At 44.5% G+C, this 20,573-nt stretch overlaps 1 protein-coding gene across 1 annotated transcript in view; it reads right to left on the bottom strand.

Moving 5' to 3' along the window:
- Window positions 1-4,823: 4,823 nt before the first annotated feature.
- The window catches only part of mafa (v-maf avian musculoaponeurotic fibrosarcoma oncogene homolog a (paralog a)), a 104,088-nt gene continuing 88,338 nt past the window's right edge, over window positions 4,824-20,573 (bottom strand). Inside the window, exon 3 of the mRNA XM_031569236.2 lies at window positions 4,824-7,287. The gene's annotated coding sequence lies outside the window, so the exon portion shown is untranslated. The remainder of the gene's footprint in view (window positions 7,288-20,573) is intronic.

Raw genomic sequence — 20,573 nt, 5'->3', positions numbered from 1 at the left:
CTCTTCGGCAATATGACCCAATAGTTATAACCCAAACCCCCCCCCCCCCCCCACACCAGCCTATGGTACATCCGAGGATACCTTCCACCTCCCTGCATCAACAAAAAGCCTGGGCCTTGAAACCCATGTGTAAAATAAAAGGAGACGTTTAACGGTGAAATTGAAATAAAGAGAAAACACTAATTAACCCTGGGCTGAAGGACAGAGTCCTCGGAGGGACAGCTTTACAACGCGAGCATTACTTTTTAATTGTACCCGGGCGACCACACTTCAAAAGATGAAAATTACAGCTTGATCCTAATTTTAACCGTAGTTGTGGCCTTTCTTGTCTCAGCCCCTTGAAAGGGAATGGTTAGCCTGTGAATGTAAAACACATTCTTCACAGACAATGAGGATTGGGAAGGATTTCACCGTTTAATTTGAGTTAAAATGCCAGTGATTATCCTCAGGAAAATCGTGATACAAATGTATCTTTTAGTTATACCTCGTTCCATTCTGTGATTTGCTTGTGATTGATGTCTATTCAACAGTTTGCACGCACACTAAACCATTCTGTACTCTCTCTGCCTCTCTCTCTCTCTCTCCCTTTTTTGCCCTCTCTCTATCTCTCTCTCTCTCTTTCTCTCTGTTCTTTGTTCTCCAGGGTGCCAAAGGGGGGATTTGCGGACCGTGCCGTTTCACTGCTCTAATACGGAGGGATTACATCCGTCTCCCAGCATGAGTCGCTCGATGGCGGCCTGCTGGGCTCTGATCCAGCCCCCTGTGATGACCCATCTCTCTATTGTTGGGGCACGGGGGCTGCCTCTTTAACTGGCAAAGGTGCCTCACTGTTATTAAAACACAAACGCTATATAGGGCATTTGGTGGGGGGGGGGGGGGGGGGGGGGGTTGATGGTACCACAGGTGTTTGTCAGCTTTGAATGGATGAAATGGCAAGTTTCTCTCTTTTTTTTAACATTGACCCATTGTGAACAAGGCATAGCCATTTTTCATGTGAAGTGATCGATGGGTCCGCCTGCAGTGTCTTCTGGCTTTTCCTGTGATTAAAAGGTATTTGTGATGGTGTTGTTGTTCTCTCTCATCTCTCTGAGCTGGAGTGGGTGTAAAAGCTTAAATCAAGCTGTCAGGTGCCAGAGTGCATGGCTAAATAGCACAGGCTAAAAAAGCCACCTGCCTTTATTCCGGGCACAATTTATCGTCTGCGTTTTATTTATTTCAGTAAATGGGAAGTCTGTTTTTTCGAGAATCGCCTTTCCCTTAAATAACCCCTCCAGATTCAGGAAATTAAATCTGCTGCTCGTCACGATACTTAATCTGAGAAGCAGTAAGGGGCTGAGTCAGAAATGCATCTTTTTTGTCTTTCTTTCTATCTTTTTTTTTCAAAGCTCCTGTATCAAAGTGTCAGTCTGACTCCGGAGTTCAAACAGGGATCAAGCCTGGCCAATTAGTTGTATTTGGGGCTGTTGAGCTAATCTGACCAATCTTCTTGAGGGACGATCCCTTTTCTGTTAGGCTTCAGGGGCTGAAGATTGGGGCTCTTCCCTCAGCTCAGTCATCCCAACAGGCTTTGCCATGCTGTTGTCCACCTTGGCTATTAGCCCTTAGAGACCCCTAGGCTGGGCCACTCCTCCCTGTTGCCACAGTGCATTTATCTTCACGAGTCTATCACCGGAGTAGTAATGACAGGGTTAGTAGTATAGTGCCGATTGTTACATATCTGGAACATCAAGATAAGTTCATGTAAGTGAGATACAGACAGCTATTGAAAGCAATGCATTTTCGGTTGTTCTGCCGTTAACTCTGTGGGCGAACGCATGTGAATTGGTGACGATAAGGAAAAAGGGACAGAGAGATGGTAGCGTGATGGGTGCATGGTGGGGTAGGGTGTGGGGCTGGCCCTGATTTACAGCACTGCTCTTGAGCAGAATAATCCTGGCGCCCTTATGACCCCACTCCCAAAAGAACGACTGTCCCAGACCAACTCCCAATCTGCTCTCTTCACCCCAAATTACACAACACAAATTACACACTCAGCCAAATCCGGGTCTGAGATACACTCAATATGTGAGGAGTGCACGTGTGGGTACAGGTTCTACTGTTTAAATGTGGGAGTTCCATATTCCAAAAACTGATTCCTACATCTGTGTTCATCCCAGAACACACCTTCTGCACTTAACCATGGGTTAAAAATCTCTATTAGTGTAGCATTGGCCAGGTCTTATCTGGATTGCTGTTTGTGTGTGTGTGTGTGTATGTGTGTGTGTGTGTGTGTGTGTGTGTGTGTGTGTGTGTGTGTGTGTGTGTGTGTGTGTGTGTGTGTGTGTGTGTGTGTGTCTGTCTGCTTGTGTGTGAATATGGGTGTGTGTCCAGGTGCATATGCTGAGGCCAGCTCTCTGGGATGTTGTGCTGGGAAAGGTCTCCGTGTTACATCACCGTTGCTCAGTAACTATCGCCGCTTCACACCTAATTCCTCTGTATCAGCAAGATCCTCTCGGCCGTCTCCAGGATGACTGTTTACCCGCTCGGCCGTGCATCTCAACCTAAAGGGCCTCATTCACAGCTCCAGCAGCAGTGGCACGGCCATTAGCCAGCCACACTGAAACAACACTTCAAATGAAGCGGAATACTTAGAACGCTGCTGATGATTAACCAAACAGAGGGCACAGAAACATCATCTGCACACGTTTCTTTTCCGTTTGTTTTGTCCAGAGAAGACAGAAAGAAGAATCCAAAATGAGATCTGAACTCTCACTCAGTGCTGTAATATTTTGGCTTCTAACCTCATGACCAAAACCCTCCACCCACACCCCCACCCCACCCCCCAACCCTACTCTTCTCATTTGGGGGCTCCATCTCCTCATCTTGACAAATTGCTCTCCAAGCTGTGCCTGTGATGGTCCCTTATTACCCCCTACCCCCCCAACCCTCTTTGCCTAATCCAAAAACAAGCTACTTGCTCCCCCCCCCCCCCCTCCCCTACACACACACACACACACACACACACACTCTTACTTGGGGAGATTGATGAGTTACTCCGCCTCGACAGCTTGCAAACGTCTGACTAGGGAGTGAGGGACAGAGGGCTGCGGCCTGATTAAATGGAGTGATGGTGTGCGTGGGAGAAGAACAGGCAGACATAGAGAACGAGAGAGAGAACAAGAGAGAGAGAAAGAGAGAGAGGGAGGCCGAGAAGGGTCGGGCGACCTGAGCGCTGCTCTAAACAGGCACACCTCCCACTCACCGACACTCTTTTTCCTCCCTCTCTCCCTCCCTCTTTCCCTCCGACCTATCCATCATGTTAATATACCTCTGCTCTGCCCCTCGGGGTAATATATCTTTGACCTGTGATTACACTAACAGCTTATTGTTTGCACACTGAACAATCCCATTATGGTGCATGTCTGTTTACATATTGTTGTTTAGATAAGGACTTTCCCGTATTGCATAAAGCGCTGTAGGCACACAACCAAGTGCCGCTCCACTCTATCGACAGCAAGCAAAGAGTCTATGCTTAATTTTCTATTCGTTTGTCAAACACACTTACTCCTCTTGCGGTTACATGTATCTCAAGGCCAGGCTTTGAACTTGTGCCCCATCTAATTTGAAATGTTCCACAAAAATTTGAAAAAATAAATATTAATAATAATTTCAGCTCATACTCTCAAAGAATGGTTTCATTTGTTCAATTTCCTGAGAAAAAAAAAGAGACGCTTTCAACTTAAAGAGATCAACAGTACCTCAACATGTTGCCTTTTTTAACAAGCCCCGGCGAATCGTCAGCCCCTGACGGACTTATCCCGTAATGTGTCTGCCTTTCAGATCTGCATTTACTTATCAGCGTCGCGCCAGGTAGAGGCCCAGAGGGACGGGCTCTTTTGATGTGGCATTTATGGACATGATGGCCAAAAGGGAAGCAGGCAAACACAAACATCAAAAGAAACCTGAAGCTTAAAAATATATATAAATAATAATAACACACTATATATATATATATAAATAATAATAACACAAAATCTTGCTGCAAGATAGAGGCAAAAGGAAGCCATTAGTTTGCATAACACTGGTGTGGATTTTTTTGAAAAACATTTTCTTGCCTCCCTTTATGAAGTTGCAATTATTAGGACTTTATTTCTCCTAGGGTGAAATACCTTGACTTTTCCATGTAGAGCATAGGAATAGTAGAGAGGAAAAAGTCTAATTGTTGATCTAGTAAAAAGGAAATATGACCTCAAATATTCTAAATACTTAATCAGCCACCGAAGATATGACAGTCAACTCAGTTTCATCAGACACATAACATTAGAACATCAGATGTTAAATCAAAATAATTTCACTTTAGCATCAATAAGGTAGAAATAAAACCAGTACTGCAAAATAATAAAATGCACTCTCTTGAAAAATAAAATGTTTAAAACAGAACAGAATAGAAAACCCCACCCACCCCAAAAAAAAAAGACTGCTTTTTTTCCGTAACACAAAAATGACATAGTTAACATGAGTAGAAGTGAGATTCAGGGCAACAGCACAAAGCCCCTGATTCCCCTCCCAACAGTGATCAGCAGCAGAGGCAGCAGCAGCTGTATTAGGCCGGGATGAGAAGCTCTGTGGAGTGGAAGGACACCAGGTATTTACACGTTCGCCAAAACATCTGCTTCCCTTTAGCCGGCAATCTCATTAGTGCCGAGGCTGCCAAGGAGCAGCAGGCCAGGGGTCACCGAGGCCCACATCCAGAGGGCTGCCGTGCCAGCAGAGGTGCCCGAGGTTTGGAGGAGATGTTGCAGCTCCGCAAAACCTAAACAAGCTCATAGAAAAGAAGAGCTACCTTTCTTTTTTTTTTTATCTCATTTTGGCTTTCCTTACTTCAGAATTAGCAATGTGCTTCCCTAACTAGAGAAGGTTTGGCTGTTATGGTGTGCTGTTTGCTAAGCCAAATTCAAGGCTGTGGCAAGCCGGTGTTGACTGTGAGATAATCCCTATGAACGGAACACAAACTGACAGTTTCTGGCCAATCATCTTCACCACTTTCATGACTGACGCAGTTGGCCTCTGCTTTCATTCTTTGGTTGAGGTTTTTGTTTTAAAAACACAAGTTGGACAGGGTCATGCTCCGTAATTGATATATCCGGACAAAAAAAACAAATGTCTGCATAGCTTGAAAGGCAGGTTGGTCACAAATGTTTCTTGCGTTTGGCGTTTTTGGTGATGTTGTGTTGGAAACAAGATGGTGTGTTGGACTCTCTCTCCTACCCCAGACTAATAACAACACTGCTGTCCATGCTACTGTTCTCTCATCTATGTCAGCGTGCAGGTAAGCCTTCACAGCTAAAAAGTTCTCTCTGTACAAGTGAGACATTTACATATGTACAAGATCATATCCCCCATATCCCCCATGTTGTTTTTGTCGTTTAGTCCAATTGCTTAGTGGTTCCAGCCAAAGCAGAATAGATGGACCGATTTTCGCCCCTCACGGACTGTCGATCTGGGCTCATGCACGAGGGGTTTGGCCAGGCCAGAGTCTCTGGGATGCGAAGGTGGAGGTAGAGGAGGATGCAGACGGAGGGGGAGGATGACAATGCGTTCATGGTCGTCTCGCGTTGCGTGCATTTCATGCAGAGGCTCTACGCTCGCCACACCAGTCATGGCAGCACACAGCGGCAACCGTCCATGTCTTAATGTCTGTCCATGGTGACGTATTTATCTTTTTGTCTTTTTTATACAACAAAGACAGAGAGAGAGAGATTGAGGGACAGAAAGAAAGAAATAAAGAAATAAAGAGAGAGACAGATAAATAGAGAGAAGTGAGGTGATGTGAGTTTTGCCGTTCTTGTTCCATTCCAGCAGCCAAGTTTGGAGTCGTAGTTCGTTGCCTTGAAGCGTGTTGGTTTGCTTCACTGGATTTGGGCAGAGGGAGGTTCAAGATCACTCGTCTATTGCTTATCCTGGATAAAGGCGCCCTCTCTGAACCAACGGAGCCACAAGTAGCTGATGGTCCTCCAACACCATGAAACCACAAAGGAATAACTCAGACAGAGAATGGAAACAAATCAGGAAAAACTTAAAGTAAAGACAAAGGAAAGAACTCATTCCATTTACAAGTGTGGGGTTCTTTGTTGAGGAGTCATGACTTTTTGGACACAGGTATAAGGTTAAGATGGCCCATATATGCAGAGATACGTCTGCTGAAGAGAACTCTCACAATTACTTTAGTCTCTCTCCTATTCTACTTATCAATCTATTTTGAAAGCCTTACATAGCCTTTCAGAGCCATCTAGACTTTACAAGCAACTGTCAATCTGCTACAGTATGACGCCAATTTGGGCAAAATTAAGCTGCTATAACATGTATAGAGTAAGTCTATCCAAATGTTATTTAACATCGACCTTGCAGGACAGCCATTTTCAAACTATATTAGGTGACCATCTAATAATGTCTCTATACTGTATATTTATGTAAATATACAGATCTTAAAAATGCATTTGTTGGCATCATGAAATGAGTAACTAAGATATGTAAGAGCTTCTATTGACTCGTGTGGCTTTAATCTACAAGGAATGCATCTGGGAAATGCACTACATTTTATTTGTCCATGCTATTGTACATCACACATGTTGGGTATAGTTCTGGAAGACTTCCTTTCTATGCTAATAGTCAACATAAAGTAATGACTCCAGTGACAGTAAAGAGGGAAAAATCCATTCACACAAATGGGAAAATATACAGAGTGGGGCATATACATGGGTTTCTGATCATCTGTGTTGGAAAACGGTAACAGAGTAGTGAAGAGTCGTATTTACAGTTACTGAAAATGCGCTCAGGGTCAGTCTTATCAGAATGTCCCCTTACGATGAGGTAAATGGATGTCTAGATGTTTTCATTACCATAACATGCATGGAGGAGTCGCACCTGAAGAGAAAATAGTATTTCCAGTTAATAATCTTTTTGATATAATCAGATGTCTCTCGGTGTACGTGTTGTTTTTTTTCTTTTTCTTCCTTCTTTTGTTTGTTTTTGTTCGTTTTTCTAGAAAAAGGCCAAAGGTAAAATAAAGGAGAGGAGAAGTGGAGCAGGAGGAGGCACGGAGGAGTACCACTGGGAGTCGAGACGGAGTGGGGAGGAGGAGGTCCCTCTTCACTTCTCTTTGCATCTTCTTCAGATGGGTCGGTGTTGGGGTTGGTTGGGGGGGGGGTTTTCTCGAAAAGGTTGTGCTTTGTGGGAGGCCCTGTGCCATGGTTCTGCCTCGGCATTCCGTTGCCATGGTTCTGCCTCGGCATTCCGTTGCCATGTTATCTGTAGAGACAGAGAGTGGTGGGGAGAGGAGAGAGGGAGAGAGGGAAAGAGGGGTAGAGAGAGAGAGAAAAAAGAAGGGCTTTACAAGACATGACTCACAACATCCATCTGCAGATTCCCCCCCCTGTGCGCATGTGAACGAGAGCAGGACTGAAAAGAACGAACATGAGATGAGTGCCGTCCTCGACCACCGCAGCCCTCCTTATCCGATTTATACGACGCCGCGGTGATGCAACATGACTCACTGTGTGTGTGTGTTGTGTGTGTGTGTGTGTGTGTGTGTGTGTGGTGTGTTTGTGTGTGGAGGTGATGGAGGGGGGGGGGGGTACACTGTTACCGTCACTTCTCACTAGTTCTCATGAGAATTGAGTGCGTTGTGGTGACCACCCTGTGAGGCCCCGACACACACACACACACTTGCCCTGCACCTAGATTAGGAGCGACAGTGTTGGGCGCCCCGAGGGTGACTCTATTTTCAGTTTCAATTAAGCTCAGCTCCTCTGGTGGGCAGCGATTCCATTGAAGTTGATTCATGTTTCCGGCCAGAGGACTTCTGTGTAAACCGTTCACTTCTCACATCAAGCCAACGATGAACTCACTGAGCACCACCACCGTCACAGGCAGCAACAGTTACTAAAAAGGCTGGATGTTGCAGGAGACCAAGTGTGCTGCTCTCTGAAGTAGGGCTTGCTAAACAGCTGGTACACAACACAATCACACCATGTCATTCTATCTAGGCATTAACATCATCTCAGTGTAAAGCAGTAACCTGAGTAAATTACTTTCCTTGAAAAAAATAGACTTAGCCACAGGCAATGACGCTGTGGGAGTGTATGTGTGCATGTGTGTGTGTGTGTGTGTGTGAGTGTGTATATATATATGTTAGTGCGTGAGTGTGTGTTCTACCCCACAGGTAGAAATGGTTTGAAGGAGTGCAGCTGGCTGGTTCTCAGGGCCTCACACTCACATGCGTGTGGGTGGCCCATTAGACACAAAGGCACATTTATGCTTGCCGTATATGATCACTGCTACTCAGGGAGGGGAAAATAATAGTGAAAAAGCCTGAAATGATTCAGTCTGCTAACCCCAAAATATGATTAATCAGAGAGGCACACGTGCAAGGCACTCAAGCAGCTTCTCGTAGACTTTCTGTCTTTCTCTCTCTCTCTCTCTCTCTCTATCACTCTATCTGTTGCTCTGACACAAGCATACACACAATGCTAGTGTTTAAAAGTATTTAGAAGTGCTATCAGTGATATCCATGTCGCTCCAGGCACAAGTACTATCTGTCTATCATTTTCAACACAGGTTCTTTGGGGTAATACATTACATTTTTGTGTGCTGATATCTTGATATCAGTGCCAGTCATAGGATATTTAACTAAATAGGCTAAATCTCTGATGATGTGGTCTTGCCAGAGTAGCAGATTTGGTGGCTGCCATTTCTAACATCTTTTTTGCTCTGGGTCGATCATGTTCATAAATAATATGATTCTGTCTTACTATACAAATGAGAACTAAATTATTCACAAAGTATATGCAGAGAGGACCAAATGATAAAAATGGAATATTATTTATAAATGTCCTGTTTACTAGATTCACCCATATCACTCTCTGCTACTAGTGTCCGTACTGTATGTATACTGTAACATTATCAGGCATTGTGTTGTGTTCAACATATTGTGTACAAATTCAGATAAGGCAACCGTATTCAACAACAGGATCCTCAAAATAGACTTCTGGCCTGAGAAAGAAAAACACAACGGAGGAAAAACAATGGGACAAACAATAGCAGGGGGCGCGCGGTGCGACAGTGCATGATAAGGAGCAGCACATGGGTCGCTTAGTGCTGTTTTGTGTCTCTTCTCCCATGGTAGTGCGAGTGACACATGTTTACAAACAAAGAAATCTCTCTGGCTCGTCGGCTGCTGCTCCCCCCCCCCACTCCAAACAACAAAAACACACACACACACACACACACACACACACACACACACACACACACACACACACACACAGGTGGCCCAGAGGAGAGAGGAGAGGTGCAGCTGGGGGCCTCTCGAGGGGGATCACTCCTCCAGCTGCGCCCACAGGCTAGGACGCTACAGCGCTGTGCCATCCGAGATGGAGAGAGAGAGCGAAAGAGAGAGAGAGAGACAGACATGTCGAGGGGGCACAACTCCATGTAGCAAAGAGCCCTCAACCCTGTGTATGTGTGTGTGTGTGTGTGTGTGTTTGCTCTGTCTTCACCTCAACACTGCAAGTGTTCAAAGACGTCAAACTCTAGCCTCTGGAGGACTAAAGATAGCAGAGGGGAGGAGAAGGGGCAGGATTCGTGACCAGCGATATATATTCTGAGTGCCACTGAGTGACTACATGACATATCCTTTTCAGCACACCGCAATACCAGGGCAAGAGCAGGAGCCATTACTCCCCCCATACCCACACAAAGTCAAAGTGCCTGGAGTGACGCCCCACAGCAGTTGAGCCAGTCTTTTACAAGAGGCTCTTTGTAGCTGCTGAGCTCCCCTGAGGACTGGCGCCCGCTTCACATGGCAGGACCTGAAAGGGCAACACAGCAAAGTGACCCCTGGACAGTGAGAGTGTGAGAGTTGTGATCCTGCGCCTCTGCTTTTCATCATGTTCGGTGTGTGTGTGTGTGTGTGGTGGTGGTGGTGTTGTGTGTGTGTGTGTGTGTGGGGGGGGGGGTCTGAAGAGTGATGGGAAACGGGGGCCTCTCAAAGCCCCCTAACCTGGGCTCTAAGCATCCGAGCTTGCTTGGCTCATCAATAATTGACAGGGCCAAACCAATCAGAACAATTTGCTCCCCACAGCGAAGTGCTCGCGCAGGCTCAGGGCAGTTAATCATTAATGAGGCAATTAGCTGAAATGGTTACACCTGGGCTGAGTAGCTTTGTGGACTTGTCTGCTACCCCCCACCACCACCACCCCCACCCCCCCACCGCCGCCAGATCCTGTGATATCAACTGACATGAGTCCTCAGCCCGGGGCGGTGGCAGGCGGAGGAGGGCAACAGGAAGCGTGAGGTGACATGTTCTCCTCCACCTCCATGAGAGTCACTCCTATAAGGGAGGGGGGGGGGGGAGGACGGTGGTGGTGGTGGTGGTGGGGTATCATCTGTGAGAGGTGAGTGGCTAGGGGTTGTTGACAAGGGAACTTGAGCAGAGACACAGAGGACCACCCAAAAGATGGCTCCAGGAGCGTCCCTCAGGGGAAGCGGTGCCTCTGCAGACAGCAAGGACATTGATCCGGGAGACAGGGCTCGAACATGGGAAGAAACATGGAAAAAGTGAGGAGGGACAAAAAAGGGAGGGGAAAAAAAAGGACAATCCCTGACAAAAGAGGCTTTTCTTTTTGAAGCTGGCGCATCCGGGATTGATGCATTTTCGAGAGAAATCAAAGTCCTGAGGGAGGCCATCACAAAGAGCCTTCAATTGTTTGTATTAGAACCATTTTATTGTTGATCAATTTCCCTCTGAATTGCCTGACAAGGTCCAAAGTCCTTGATCCAAAGCAACCTTGATCTGCTGACCCCCCCCCCCCCACACACACACACACACACACACACCACCTAACTGCATCTGTATAGTGTTCTCACACTTTCCTCTCACTCACACTGACACACACACACACACACACACACACACACACACACATCTAAGTTATGGGATTGATGTGGACATAGCAGTACATTATGTGAGGGTATGAGGATATATACCGTATTGCACGCTGGACTGGCTGGGCACATCGCTTTATCCTGGTCTCAGCTATGGGCTCAACCACTAATCCATTCTTGGATGTTTTCTGCTCTTTAACTGAGGCCTGGTTCCCATCATATACAGCACATCTACTGTATATAAGTCCTCTCTCTCTCTCTCTCTCTCTCTCTCTCTCTCTCTCTCTCTCTCTCTCGCTCTCTCTGTCTCTCTGTGTATGTGTGTGTTTCTGCACACAGGCTTGGTTATGTGCTATGCTTCTATACCTGTGAGTGTGAAATACTAATTTTGAGCTGAAGGTAACGGTTGAATAATAAGTTGTTTACTCACATTCATTCTGTTTTTTTTTTTTTTGCTCCTTTGAAACAAAGACAAGCTTTCCCTCTGAATGTTCCCCCAGCTTTCTAATCACCTTAATGCAGCTTCAGTTTCAATATATTGCAGTGATGGTGGGATTAGAAGGAGACAGGCGAGGGAAGGTGATGTGTGTAAGAGGGAGAGCAAGAGAGAGAGAGAGTGTGTGTGTGTGTGTGTGTGTGTGTGTGTGTGTGTGTGTGTGTGTGTGTGTGTGTGTGTGTGTGTGTGTGTGTGTGTGTGTGTGTGTGTGTGTGTGTGTGTGTGTGTGTGTGTGTGTGTGTGTGTGTGTGTGTGTGTGTATTGGGTGAGGGCGGGGACACTGCTCTGCTGTATAGGAATTACAGAGGTTTCCTGCCATTTTAAATGTTCCTTTCCCTCGAATCTTAAGACTAGCTAAGTGTTGTGTGTCTTTCCTCCCCCACCCCAGTTCCGCCACACTTCACTATATTCCAGTTTCTGAAATAGTATGAGGTACAGGTTCTTCTATTCCAGTCTTGTTGCTCATATGTTCATCAGTCAGTTGGGTCTTGTTGTAGCGTGATGGGACCATATAAGATGGCTTTTTTCACTACGATGAAAAACAAAATGTAAAAAAATGTAAATACCCCACAGTATATTTTCTTTTCTGTTTTCTAGTTTCTGCGTTTCACTGTTTTATTATATCAAGTTTGTACTCACTTTTGTAATTGTTCTAATTTAATATAATTAAATATTATTTTTGATAATTAAAAAGTGTAGGCCACAGAAATAAAAAACATATTTGATCTTTGTCTCTCCCTTTATTAAGCTGTTTTGCTTTTTTATCTCTCCCCTTGATTTACATGGCTCTTAAAAGATGGTGACAATTATATCAAAACTGATTGGATGCTCGGCCCACCTCCGTGTTTGATATTGACAACCGTGATGATATCGCAGGCAGATACTATATGTTTAATGATCACTATTCACTTTTATGGGCCTCTTCGGAGCAGCCACTCAATAAATATTTGCTATGAAGATATTTGCCGTCCCACTTCAGCGTGCTATAAAAAAACGACCACCTATGTGTATTGAGATAAGCGTGTAATTAAAATTGTAAATCAATATTTATTAGGAGCCTCTGTGAGATCAATGGCAAACGCAGCGGCGTGTCTGATGAAGAGCCTGTGCATGCATGAGTGGGAGGGGAAAAAAACAGCGTAGTAACTCTTTCATACAGTAAGCCTCGCGTTGATTACCTCAAGTTAGCTCGCGACAAACTTTCGCACGTCAGCACCCAGAAGCGCATTGTAGCGTCACACACAAGCAGAAACAGTATGCCCAAACATCCTCTCAAAGCCATCTGTGGGGATCAATTCCCATATCATGTGTTTATTAAACGTCTGTGTGTGTGTGTTTTTTTTTACTCTAAACCAGCAGCGTATGTGTGTGTGTGTGTGTGTGTGTGTGTGTGTGTGTGTTTAGGAACACGAGCTGTGGGTTGATCAGGCCTATGCAGGCTCTGGGCTCTGACGGCCAGCTGAAGGTGACTGGATTCACCCCTCAGCTCCTGCTTTTGTCAAATGGAGAGGCGGGCTGAGAATAACCGTGCCGCCGTTCCACTTGGCTGTGCATAAAAATGCTTTCAGGCTGCTTGAGATGAGGCTGGGGAGCAGGCAGGCTGTCAGTAGTGTCAGTGAGCCGTACTGTACTAAAACAAATCTACAAATCTCAGCCCCGGCGCAGGTCACGCAAAGCACACTTCTCAAGCTGCCTGAAATAACAGAGCAGAGCGCCAACCATATGCACATACACAAACACAAACACACACACACACACACACACACGTACACATACGCATGTTGACACCCCACCCACGGTCTCTCCACCTGCCTAAAATTACCCGAAACCATCAAAAAAGCTAAAGTACCCACACATACACACACACACGCACACAAACAAGCACACCTTCTAGAAACATACAGACACGCACAGACCTCACACCCCACTTGACATTTTGCTACCTGCTTAAAATAACCTCAGTCTAATGCATTCATGGAGTGAAAGTACCACACACACAGACACACACACACACACACACACACACACACACACACACACACACACACACACACACACACACACACACACACACAGACTTGTCACTCCACCCAGCCCCTCTTCCTCTCAAGACCACACATCTGTAAAGTCAGGCAGAAATTTTCACTCACAACACCTTCAACCGAATACGTCTGGTACAGAGAGCAAGAAAGAGCAAGAGGAAGCGTGCTGTTGAACACTATTACCATACCCTTTAGCCTACATGCAATATACATATACAGCTCTCACCTATACATCACCAATGCAGGCCGCTTGTCATGAAAAACAAGAGCAGTTAAAAACTTAATGGAGCATTTTTTATTGTTTGAAAATCATTGCACGTTTAAAAGGGCCCAGAAAACATGGGTTGGCCTCAATTGTACATTAAAAATGAAGTTATGAGCTGTGAGCTAAATTATTGATGCTGGCATGCAGAATCGGCCCTCACTGCCAATGTGTCACTGCACTTTTTGCTGATGTTTCTTCCTGTATTGATAATTTCTCATCTAAAAGGTCCATAAAGTCTTGATCTGTGAAAGATGGTAAATGGCAAAGGAAACCCTGCAATAAGCAGATCTTAGATGTGATTCAAGATGCAGAGACGGAAAGAGGGTGTTTGGTATCGCCACCTCGGTCTGTGTCTGTGTGTGTATGTGTGTGTGTCTTTTGTGCATGCCAATTTGTGCATGCCTTTGTGCACATATGTACACGTCTGCTGAAGGGTATTTGTGTATGTATGTATGTATGTGGCTGTGTGTGTAACGGTGGGTGAAGAGTAGGTCTGAATGCTACGTTTAATATGGAGCAAACTGGTTGGATTGTTGGCCTCAGACACTGAGATACTACCAACAAAAGTCAGACACTGTGCAGAAACCTATGCACATATCCAAACGAAACCCCCATCAGATTTTCCCATCAACTTAACCTGATTACACTCAGTGATAGTGTTACATCACTTTTCACCGCGCCGTGTGTATGACTGTGTGTGCAAACGCGTACGGGGCGCAGCGGGTGTGAGTGTGGAACGTGGGTGTCTTTGCATGGCGTGGTGTACTTTCTTAACAGCGGTCACTGGTATGGGGCCGTCCCTCTCTCAGGGACGGATGTGGCACTTCCTGCAATGCAAATTGCTGTGGTTCTTACAGCAAGTAATGTGGAGAGAGAGAAAAAAAAGACAAAGAGAGAGAGAGAGAGAGAGAGAGATCGCCATGTGATCGTGATCTCAACAAAGCCGAAGTTACAATATAAGAGCAAATCTAAAAACAAGCATGTAGGTAGGCTTCTCCCGGGCGCCTCAGTAGATAAACACACGCCGTCGAGCTTTTGTGCATGCCAAAGTGCGTGGCATTGAAAACAGAGCCACACGCACCGATCGATATTGCACCGTATCCATAATGGCAGGGGAAGAGCGGGAATGGCGTGTCCTAGACCGACGCGCAGAGGAGTCTGCAGGGGAAAGTGGTGAAATTATGAGAAACAGAAACAGAAAGATGCGAGGACGGGCTGATCTTTTCCATGCCGAGGCAAGGTTAACGGAACACACACACACACCGCACAGGGCCCTCGGAAATTTCCTAGTGACCTTCCGCTTATCTGAGCCTGACGAGTGTGGAACGCCGTGCACGCTACCTCACCCCGAAATCCTCCCCACAGCCGTATGGGCGTCCACAAATGTCCACAGCCAAACAGAGCTAATGATGGCCTGAGCAAAGCCCTTCAAAAAACAAACACACTCCACAGCTGTGTCTTTGTTTAATTAAGCAGGAGCAGGTGGAGCACTACAGGTCACAAACTGTTGGTTAGTTTCCTCCAGTTCTCCTTCTACAACCCCAACCTTTTTTAATTCCTTTTTATATCTGTATGTGTACGTGAAGTTTGTCCAAATGCATACTGGGAACGAAGGCTGTAGTTCACTTGTCTGACAGGTTTCCGTATGGAAATTTCCAGAAAGTTTTGGTTTGAGGAAGGTGAAAATATAAACCACCCTTATCTTCCCTAATTCAGGGGTATTTTGGGAGCGCTGTGCTGGAGAAGTCAGCCTCTGTACATACAGGCCAATTTACTGTTGCACAGACCACAGTGGGGATGTAGGTTGCACAATCAAATCAGAGTATTTATAGAATATGCTGCAATGATGGCTACACCATACACCCACTGGGATTTCACAATCCACTTTGTTTTCGGCAAGCTGTCCATAGGTAAAATAAAAGTAATAGAAGTCAAGGTATGTTAAGAGTCTAGATAACCAAACACTGCCTTTGTCACATTACGTGACTTTAGAGTCTTAGTATTTAAAAAAAATAAGGTCCAAATAATTAATTGCAGGAATTTCATTAAGCAGTCAAAGCAGATTTTGGAAATGCCTGTGCTGTAATGTGCATATCTCAGTGCATTGTCTAATTATACCAGGCACATTCCCTGTTCTTTCCAAGATGTTAATTTAAGCTACAAAACTAATAGTGAAATTTGACACTTGACAGCTTGTGTGGGGGTGTTTGTATCTATGTGTCTGTGTGTGTTGAGAGTGTGTGTGTTCTGGTTAGAGGCCAAATATATTTTGGAACCGTGAAAGTGCGTATTTCCAGTACTTGGGACATGCAAACACTGGTAAACGATTCAGGAAAGTTTGAGTTCGCTAAAATATTTCCATCACTACATTTGCAGTGCTACTGTTCTTGTGGTCTGGCAACCTGACTCTTTTCATTGGAAATTCGAATTACTTGGAGAAAAAGGGGAATTAAAAATCCAAAAAACAAGAGCCAAATAGACCTTTTGGGTCTGCAAATGATTTGACTCTAGCATGTTGACACGGACGATAGAATGAGCGTATTTACATTTGCGAGAGACTATTCTAAGTCTTTCTGACTATACTTTTTCTTCTCCAAATCAGAAACAGCTTCTTAAGTTCCACATGCAAACAATTACCTCATACCACACATTGATTTTCCCCCGGTAACGTATTCAAATCTGGGGCAAAGACTGGCACTGCTGCCAATGCCTGAACATGTTGTGGTCTGTGTTGAAAAAAAAGAGGGCCAACATGTGAAGATGTTTAAGCACTGAATGACTCTTATTCAAATAAAAGATAAAAATAGCTCAGTTTCAGTTGAAATACACCACTGGTGTTCAGGGGTCAGGAAAAAGCATATGTGTCCATGCATAAAAAAGGCATACACAAACCAGAGACAATCAAGGACATCAAATATAATATATGTTATTTTGAACTATAGATCTACTCTATAAAATAACTTCATATATAAATATGTTTATATATGTTATTTTGAACTATATTTCTATTTCAATAATACAAATGAATAAAGGAAGAAAAAATAAATGAATAAAGAAAAGAATGGAGAAAGTGCCATGTTCCATCCTGTAACAGCTCTCCTGCCACACTTATACTCCAGACGGTATAAGTAGTGCTGCTTCCAAAGAAAGGTATAAAGACAGCCACAAGGAGAGAAGAGGAGGCAAACAGACAGACAGCATCAACGTTACCGTGGCAGCAGCGGCAAGAGCGGGAAGGAGACAGCGTGGGGTAAAAGCGATGAAACATTCATAATCTGTCTCTGCCAGCTCTGTCTGAGCTTGTACCAACCGCACTGCTAGCTACAAGGCCAGAGGTGAGCCTCCAAGGTCATGGCTACAGGCATCCCCATGTTCAGAGGCCTCAAAGAAGCCAGGTTTCTGACCCCGGCTGCACCTTACAAGCTGGATCTGGAGAACACGTCTCTGTTTCACCGGTACAGCCCTCTGTCCAGTGTCAGAAGGCAAGACCAGACATCTTTCTCACGATTCCTGCAACATTTCGGCGAGTTCGTCACAAAGATGCCTATCAGTGACAATAAGTGTGTGTGTAGTTTTCTGTGTATGAGAAATAAAGTGTGTGAGTGTGTGTGTGTGTGTGTGTCTGTGTGTGTCTGTGTGTGTGTATGTGTTTGTGATATGGAAGGGGGGGGGGGTGGTAGTGTGAACCCATTTAGTCACCAGAAAAATGTGCTAAAAGATCAACGCCTACAGATCTAATCAGTGCAATGTGGTTAATGTACCTGGTAACTTTCTCATAGGTGTGTCATGGTTTTGTTTCCATCTGTAAAACTGTGAAGATGTGTCGTATGACCAGTGGCGGCTCCTGAAAAAATTCTCAGGGGGGGCAATTTTTTTTTATAATGATTAAGGCGACCCATTCAGTAAGTACATTAAGTTAGCTGATTAACTCATACAGCAATACCTTTTTGTCCACTATTGGCAGCACACAACAGTAATATGTCCCCTCTTGCTACATAGCTAGAGTAGCAAGTTACAGGTGGAAAGCTATGGAAGAAAGTTGCATCCAGGAGCCTTCATAAGCAAACATGATGTGGCTCCACATTAAATTATCCCACTTTTTCATTATCCACGTGTCTCAAATGTTGTATGATGTAACATAGCTTAACAGGACACATGATATGTCCAGTAACATCATAAAGAAGGGGTAACATAAGTCAAAAACAACAATATTTATTGACTGATCTTGAAAGTATTGGCTTACAAAAGCAAAATAAGTCATCACATAAAAAATTATTCAGTGTTAGTGCAAGAAGCGAACTGTGAAACACACTGTAAAACCTATAAAAAATGACAGTGGTATATGAAATACAGACCGCATTAGCCACGCGATTTTCTTTCGTTCCAATTCTTGGATGTAGGATTTCATTTGGTCTAGGAAGTCCTAATTGTTTTGTTGTCAATTTATCTTCATTAGTACCCCGACTAAAAAGGAGTTTCTGTCAAAGAGCGAATTGAGTTATTGCACTGGACAGGGCAGCCATCTTGACAGAATATGCCTCTGTCGAAGCTGTATGACGTTCGTATAGGCTTTTACGTCCACTACTTATGACAAGACCAGGAGGGGCGAGCCCTCCCGGAAGCCATAGAGAATGCATTGAGAGCTCTGTTTTGTGAAAAAAATGGATTTAACATGGGAGTCAATGGGAGAGGTCTGGGGCGATTTTCATTTCGCCCCAAATCGCCCCAGAAGGGGTGGGGCCATTTGAAGCACGACTTTAGGCTGACTGAACGACTGTTACCTGATTCGACAATGACATACAGAGGCAGATCAGACGGTCTAGTGGTAGAATCCGACAGAAACAAAATTATTACATTTAAATTTACGTGTCATTTACGCGACTTACAAGGATATTGCGTTTATACATAAGGAGTTTTTTTTTTTTTTTTTTTTTTCTTTTCCCCTAGGCAGTGCGTCGCCCCAATCGCCCTTATGGACGAGCCGCCCCTGCGTATGACTATGACAGATTAAACCCTTTTGTTCCAGTGCCACATTACACCCCTACGCATGTCTTCTAAGATTTAAGGACAAACCCTCGAATAATGAACTTTCGATTCTAAAAATATACGGATTTCCATACTTAAATCTGTGCAAAGTTCACATATATCTCAGACACCATACAATGTGTTGTTCTATGGTGGAATACCCACTGTAACCCAATGCCAAACATTACTGTCTGTGACAGAGTGTTAGAGTGCTAAAACCTGACGATGACATGACACATACTTTCACTGTTACAAAAGCTCAATTTGAGCTTGACTCTGGAGTAGCTTGGCACCGCAGTAGAAAACATCTTTAAGTCTCTGGGAAAGGAGGAGCGAAAAAGGGAAAGCAAAACAAAAAAAGAGCAGGCTGTGGAGTAATTATAGTGCATTATCCCTGAGAAGTAATTCTGCACTGTGTTCTAATCTGGGTGTTGAGAAATGAAGAAAAGAGAATTTTAATTCCTGTCATGAAGGGAACCACATGGCTGAGGCGTGAGGAGTCAGCTCGCTCAGTCTGTCACTGACGCCGACCATCTGGACCCAATAAAGTTTCTGCTTTTTGAATCAACAGCTGTCACAAATGACACAAAAGCATGCTGGGTTTATGAACCTCTCAGAAGTCCTGTTTTTTGTTGTTGTTTTTTTTAAACAATTTTTTGTTTCATGCTCGTAAATGTTTCATCAGACTTTGAACAGCCTACCTGATGAAAATACTTCTTCATTTGACCTTGAGTTGAAATTTGCTCTTCAAATGCATGCTGTCACATTATGCACACAATAATTGTATCAACACAGGAGACAGAAGGCTATTGTGTAATTTGCCTTTTTTTTCTCTCTCTTTTTCAAATCCATATTTTGGCAAAAATTTGATAGCTCCTGTTGGATGGCATTTCCTTCAGGATATAACTGACAGTGACAAACATCCTTTAGAGAGTCACAGGAAATACACCCTCACTGTCCAGCTGCTATTGACCCACTGTATCTGTCTGTATCCCCAGCGAACTGCCTGTGATCTTTTTCTCACAGCCCTCCCTCTCTCTTTCTTTTCCTCCTTCCCCTTTCTTTTCTTTTTTTTTTTGCTGTTTTCTAGTACTCTCTCTCCCTCCCTCACTCCCTCCCTCCCTCTCTCTGTCCCTGGTGATTGAGGAGCTGGTCATCTCAGTCAATCTGTCAGCGGATGACTGTTTTACAGCACACGCAATGCGCTGATGGCCAGCATCACTCAACCGCTGAAATGTCCAACCACCAGTGAACGAGGGAAAGAAAGAAAGAGAAGGAGAGAGAGAGAGCTTGTTGTGGTAAAGTGGGTCCATCTGTTCAGCTCTGGCCACCTATCTAAGTCTCTCCTCTCCAGATCTCCAGATTTTCTTTCGAGGTGGATTAATGATTCCTGAAAGTTCATCACTCTACCTGCACATCTGTATGAGACTAACCTGGAAGAACAGTCTGCCACTTTACAATAAAACACACACTCTACCTCCTCCTGGACACAGATCAAATACATCTATTCTCTTTAAGAAATGCTTTGTACGGTATTGTTCCACTGGTAGTCACCACCACGTAAATCTAAAAGGTAAATGGATGTTGATGGCAGCCACTGGAAAAATGTCTTCCCACCAGTGTTTGATGTGAAGTTACTGCTATTTTGAAGCAGAATAATTTGCTCCATTGTGTTTGAGTGGGGTTTTCCTCTGCAGGCCACAGAGAATGACCTGCTCATAACACCCAGAACTCAAAAAACCTCATTTGTTCTCCAAACTGGCAGACTGATATTAACACATATTAACTGTGATGTATTTTTCCACTCCCAAATAGCTTTTGA

The sequence above is a fragment of the Clupea harengus genome, chromosome 6 (genome assembly GCF_900700415.2).
Source record: "Clupea harengus chromosome 6, Ch_v2.0.2, whole genome shotgun sequence".
NCBI lineage: Eukaryota > Metazoa > Chordata > Actinopteri > Clupeiformes > Clupeidae > Clupea > Clupea harengus.
This window is presented reverse-complemented; position numbering and strand designations above follow the sequence as displayed.